At 54.4% G+C, this 6000-nt stretch overlaps 1 protein-coding gene across 5 annotated transcripts in view; it reads left to right on the top strand.

Moving 5' to 3' along the window:
• The first annotated feature begins 5441 nt into the window (after positions 1-5441).
• NFASC (neurofascin) overlaps positions 5442-6000 on the top strand; it is a 74928-nt gene continuing 74369 nt past the window's right edge. For all 5 annotated transcript variants that reach the window (XM_041470498.1, XM_041470497.1, XM_041470495.1 and 2 more), the window contains exon 1: positions 5442-5614. The gene's annotated coding sequence lies outside the window, so the exon portion shown is untranslated. The remainder of the gene's footprint in view (positions 5615-6000) is intronic.

Raw genomic sequence — 6000 nt, 5'->3', positions numbered from 1 at the left:
GGCTCAGCATTCCCTAAGGGATTATCTTTTTTTTTTGGCCAGGGTTGGGATTTTGGGAATACTGACAAGTTTACCCAAGGATTTTGGGAGACCAGCAGACTCCAGTGATCCCATTCCAACCTTTTTCCCCGTGGAAAAAGGGAAACTGGGAAGCCCTGGACACACTGGATACTGCCCGGGGCATTTTTTCCCAGCCCATCCAGGATATTCCCGCGGGTTGGATTCATCCTAAGGGCAGGAATGTTCTCGGCTGTGTCCTTCTTTCCGCACCATTTCCCACCTGGATTTTTGCTCCAGTAATTCCAAGATGTTCCAGCGGCTCCTTTCCCCTGCCCGGGAATGTTCTGGCAGCAGAAATTGAGGATGTGCTGCGATCTAGTGGTGAAGGAAGATCCTGGAATTCTCTCCAGGATGGAACCAGCCTTCCCAAGCAGGATTTTCCAGGCCGTTTTCCTGGGAAAATCTGATTCCTGCAGGATCCAAGAGATTCCAGTTCCTCCATCAAATCCTGCTCCTCTCCTGGAGCCTGCCCGGGCACAGATCCCTCCAAAAATGCTCCAGACACATCCCAGGAAACAAATCCAAGTGGGAATTTTGCCATGGGATCAGCTCTGGATCACCAAATCCAAGCAGGAATTTTGTCATGGGATCAGCTCTGGATTATTCCTCTGCCCAAGGGGGAATATCCTTAATTAGAGGCAGGTTTTTAATTAACAATCAAGCTCAGCTTTGTTGCTTTTCCCTCTTTTCCTGCACTCCCCGACCTTACCTTGCTGGAATTTTTTCCCTTTTCTCTGCAGTGATTTTCCTTCCCCCAAATCCTGCTCAGCTCTGGCCCCATCCCATCCTCTGCTTCCTGGGAATTTTGGCCTTTTCCTTTGGATATCCCCTGCTGCCAGGGATGGAATCCAGGAGCCGTGGCCATGGAGAATTCCCGGATTCCTGAGGGTGGAAAAATCCCTCCAGGATCACCAACCCGTGCCTGATCCACACCCTGAGCACCTCATCCAGGAATTCCTTGGGTACCTCCAGGAATTCCGGGATTTCAAAGCTTTTTGAGCAGCTCCTTCCAAAGCCTGGATTCCTCCTTTTCCAAGAGGAAATTCCTGCTGCCGTCCCAGCGGGATGAAGGGAACATTTTTGGGATCCCCACTTGGTCACCGATTTTTCCAGGTGACGATTTTCCCATCCTGCTTTTTGGCCCTTCCCAAATGTTTGGGAATGGTCGGGAATTCCCGGTGCCGGGATTTGGGATTGGTCAATCCCTGGAGCGGGGACAGGCGGGGACAGCAGGTGGCACTCCCCGACCGCGGGCAGCCCCAAAACGCAGCTTTTTTGGGATTTTGGGGAATTTCAAATGGGATTTTCCATCCTTTTGTGCTGGGATTGGGAATTCCAACAGCTCTGGAGGTGGATTGCTGAAAGGAGCCATCCCTTCTCCTTTAATTTCAATAATTGGCTCCCAAGGGAATCCACTTTGGAATTTGTGCTGGTTTTCCGGTTGGTATTGGAATAACAAACTCGGGATGAGTTCATTTAAATCCCACTCCAGGTTTTAATTCCTGGATTAACTGGGAAAAACAGTGGATGAGGCCGAACCCCTCTGCCCGTGCTCCTGTGGATTTCCTGGAAAAGCTCTGTGTCCCAGGATTTCCTGGATGGGATCATCCATGTCCTGGGGCAGAAGAAGCTGCTGTTCCATGAAAACCAAGATTCTGGGATGTGCATCCATAAAATCCGAGAGTCTGGGATGTGCGTCCATGAAAATTGAGCTCCTGGGATGTGCATCCATAAAATCCGAGGTTCTGGGATGTGTGTCCATGAAAATTGAGTTCCTGGGACGTGCATCCATGAAAAATAGAGATTCTGGGATGTGCGTCTATGAAAATTGAGTTCCTGGGATGTGCATCTATGAAAACCAAGATTCTGGGATTTGCATCCATGAAAATTGAGTTCCTGGGATGTGCATCCATAAAATCCGAGATTCTGGGACCCGCATCCGTCACCATCTTGTCCCTAAAGCCTCCCCACGAATCCATCATTCCCGAGGCTTTCAGGCAGATCGATGTTTTCCCAAAGAGACTGGAGGAACTCATTTTCCCGCTTTTCCATCCTGTGATTCACCAGGATAATTGGATTGCTGGGAATCTCCAGGGAGAAGCCAAGGGAAGGGACCTTCCACAGGGTCTGGAGCGAGGATGAAGATCCAGGCTGGATCTGGGAAGGGATTTCCCTGCTGAGAAACGCCCAAATTCCAGCTGATCCCAGCTCTCCCCTGTCCCAAACGGATCCTGGATTTTCAGGATGCATTTTCCATCCCATTTATGTGATTTTTTGAGTTTCCAACTATTTTTTTTGGGGGTAATTTTGATCACTTTTACACCAGATTTGGTTGTTCCCATAAAGCCAGGAGATGCATCCCAGTTTTCTTTCCTTCATGAGCAAATTCCAAGCTTTTCCTCCTGCTCTCTCCCTCTTCCAGAGGCATCTACATGGAAAAATTAAGGAATTTTGGCCCATAGCCCAAAGAGCTCAGCCCTGTAAATCAGATTTTGTGATGTATAAATCAGATTTTTTGTGGTGTAAATCAGATTTTGTGAGGGCTGTGGCCTCTTCCAGATGGGATTTCCCATGGAAACTGCACCAAAAAAGGGATATTTCAATTCCTTCCCCGCCATTTGTGGCCATGAATGGGAGAGATGGGAAAACCCTTGCAGGAAAAAGGGGAAAAAGCAGAAAAAAGGGGAAAAATCTTTACAAGGCATTGAGCATCTTCAGAAGTGCAGCGTGCCCTTGGATCTCTCTGGAATTCTCCGGGATCAGCATCTTGGAGGAGCAGTCAGCACTGCTGGAGAGGCAGCTCCGGAGTGAAATTCCCTTCTCCCTCCCGAAATCCAGCAGGATCTGGGTGGAAAATGCACAGCCCGGTGAAATCTGATGTTCCCAGAGCTGCAGTGTCAGGGACAAGGTCCCTGACTTCGGTGACATCCATGGAGAAATGTCCCCAAATTTAACTCCTGGATTTTTTTTTTGTCCTTTGTTGCTGATCCTTGAGGATGGTTTGGTTTTTTCCCAGTTGTCCCCATGGCTTTTTCCCAATTTTCCTAATTTTTTTCCCCCAGTATTCCCCATGTCTTTTTCTTGGTTTCCCCCATGTTTTCTTCCCTCTTTCCCCCATGGCTTTTCCCCAGTTTTCCCCAAGGCTTTTCCCTGTTTTTCCCCATGGCTTTTTCCTGATTTTCCCCAGGGTTTTTTCCCTGTTTTCCCCATGGATTTTCCCCATTTTTCCCCATGGCTTTTCCCTGTTTTTCCCCATGGCTTTTTCCTGATTTTCCCCAGGGTTTTTTCCCTGTTTTCCCCATGGATTTTCCCCATTTTTCCCCATGGCTTTTTCCTGGTTTTTCCCAGCTCCCACCAGCTGGAGACAGGTGTCTGGAACTCTGCTCCATCCCAGAATATTCCTGATTGATTTATCTCCCTCCTTTCCCAGCAGCTGCTCCTGTTTTATTCCATTGGGAAATTGGGATTTCCAAACCTGGGGTTTCCAGCTGTGTCCCCACATTCCCCCAGGAAGTTTTTCCCCCTCTGGCGATCCAGCAAATGGAGGGATCCCCATGGAATTTCTGCCACAGGAATTCCTCCCTCATTTCCGTGGGATGGTGACACCTGGAAATGGATTTTTGGGATAAAAATGGAGCGGAAGAGGGGGGGATTCTGCCTCTCTGTCCCCTTGGGTGAGACTCCCCTGCAGAGCTGCTCCAGCCTTGGAATTCCCAGCTGGAATTCCAGGCTGGGAAATCGGGATTGTTCCGTCTGGATGAGGGAAGCTTTGGGATGATCCAGCTGTGGCCTTCCAGGAGCTGAGGGAATGACAGGAAAGATGGAAAAGGATTTGGACAATGGATGGAGTGACAGGAAAGGGGGAATGGGCTCAGACTGGAAAAGGGGAAAGTTCAGTTGGATATTGGGAATAAATCCTTCCCTGTCAGCGTGTGCATGGAATTCCCAGAGAATCTGTCCCTGGGTGTCCCAGAGCACTTTGGAAAAACCTGGGATCATGGAATTGGACCCATTGGATCCACCCAACCTATTCCCTGATTCCTGACTCCATGATTTCCACTGGCATATTTAATATATTTAATTCATACATTAATCCATCTCTAAAATCAAATATTTCATATTTTATATTCCATTCAGCAGCGAGATGAACCCCAGGCTCCCTCTGGCGCTTCCCGACATCCACCTCCATCAATTCCAGCCCTGCAGCCTCAGCAGAAAACCGGGAATTTAATAAAAACCTCGGGAAGGCGAGGCCACAAATCTCCCTGGGAGTGGGGGGAGCTTTAATTAAACAGAGAGCTCTGATGGCCGAGGGGCTGCGGGGACGTCCGGGCTCGGTCACCTCTGCGGGGTCACCCGAGGGGACAGCGCCAGCAGTGCCACCGGTGCCAGCAGTGCCAGCAGCCGATGTCGCCCCCCAGCCGAGCGGTGCCACTCGCGCTCCTCTCCAGCAGCCCCGGGGGACGCCCCTCGCCCTTTTGGGGGGCACACAACACTCCGGGGACCCTCCGCACCCTCGGGGTGACCCAAACTCCTCCTCTCCTGGCCCAAAATCTGAGTTTCTGTCCCCGGATTGTGCGCGGGGCTTCGGGAGGCGTCACCTCCTCGCCTTTGGGGGGTTCTCTGCACCCTCCTTGCCCAAAATCCGCGTTTCTGTCCCCGGATTGCGCACGGGGCTTTGGGAGAGCTCAGCTCCTCGGGGTGACCCAAACTCCTCCTTTCCTTGCCCAAAATTCTCATTTCTGTCCCCGGATTGCGCCTTCAGCCTTGGAAGGGCTCAGCCCCGCGCTGAGCGCCTGCGGCTGCTCATTAAGGGCGCCGCTAATGAGCTCCTCCCCCTGCTCTGCCCCCTCCCCTCCAGCCCGTGCCTTCCTCCCTCCTTTCCCTGCCTCATCCTCCTCCTCCTCCTCCTCCTGCCGCTGCCGCCGCTGCCGGGCCGCGCTCGCTCTCCGCCCGCTCGGGAGCGCGCAGTGCGGCGCGGCCGCGCCCGGGAGCGCGCAGTGCGGCGCACCGAGCCCGCACCGAGCCCGCACCGAGCCCCGGCTGCGGCCACCTCAGCTCCTCCCGGTAAGGACAAACCGGGATGGGGACGCGCCGGGATGCGGGAAGCTCTCCGGGATGCTCGGGGATGCGCACGGGGCGGGGGAGGGGGGGGGTCCGCGCATCCTCAGCGCGGATTTGGGGTCCTAAACGTGCTCGGTGACCCCCAGAATCTCCCGGTTTTTGCTGTCAGGACCCCGGGAGGGGGGAGCTGGGGCATGTGATGGGATTTTGGCTCTTACGTCACGGCTTCGTGTCCCTGCGTGTGACAAAACCCCGCGGTGGCAGTGCGGGGGCACGGCGAGCGCAGCCCGGGTGGGGACCTTGGGGTGACAGCGCAACTTTGGGGCGCCGAGAGCTCGCGGGGGGCGGCGATTGCTCTGCGGGGGACGCGCCTCGCTCCTTCCCCGTCGCCTTCCCTCCGGAAGAACATCCTGGGCCGGAAAAATCCATCGGGAAAACGCACCTGGCTCGGGATGCGGCGCCGGGAAGCGGCGGGGCCCGGCGGCGGGCGGTGAGTGGCGGGTGCGGGATCCGCATCCTCCCGCAGCCGCTCCCGGGGATCGATCCCGATCGGGAACAGCGGGGAAAGTGCTGAATCATTGGGATCCCGGCTCCACGGGCGCTCCCGCGGCTCCACGGCAGCGAGAAGCTCGGGAATAGGGTGAGGAGGGAGGGGAGGCCGTGGGAGCGCTGGGGCCTGGGGGAGAGGGATTGTTGGGATGGAGCGGGGATGGAGCGGGGATGGAGCGGGGTCCTCCCTTTTCCAGGGCCTCAGGTGCTCCTTGGGGGACAGGGAGCAGGGAAAACGCGCATTCCATCCCGGGGAGGCCTCTGGGAATGGCACCCGGAGGAGGTCTGGGTGGGAAAATGGGGTTTTTGCCCAGAAAATCCCATCCC

Source organism: Pyrgilauda ruficollis, unplaced genomic scaffold (genome assembly GCF_017590135.1).
Source record: "Pyrgilauda ruficollis isolate IOZ18807 unplaced genomic scaffold, ASM1759013v1 scaffold247, whole genome shotgun sequence".
Classification (NCBI taxonomy): domain Eukaryota; kingdom Metazoa; phylum Chordata; class Aves; order Passeriformes; family Passeridae; genus Pyrgilauda; species Pyrgilauda ruficollis.
This window is presented reverse-complemented; position numbering and strand designations above follow the sequence as displayed.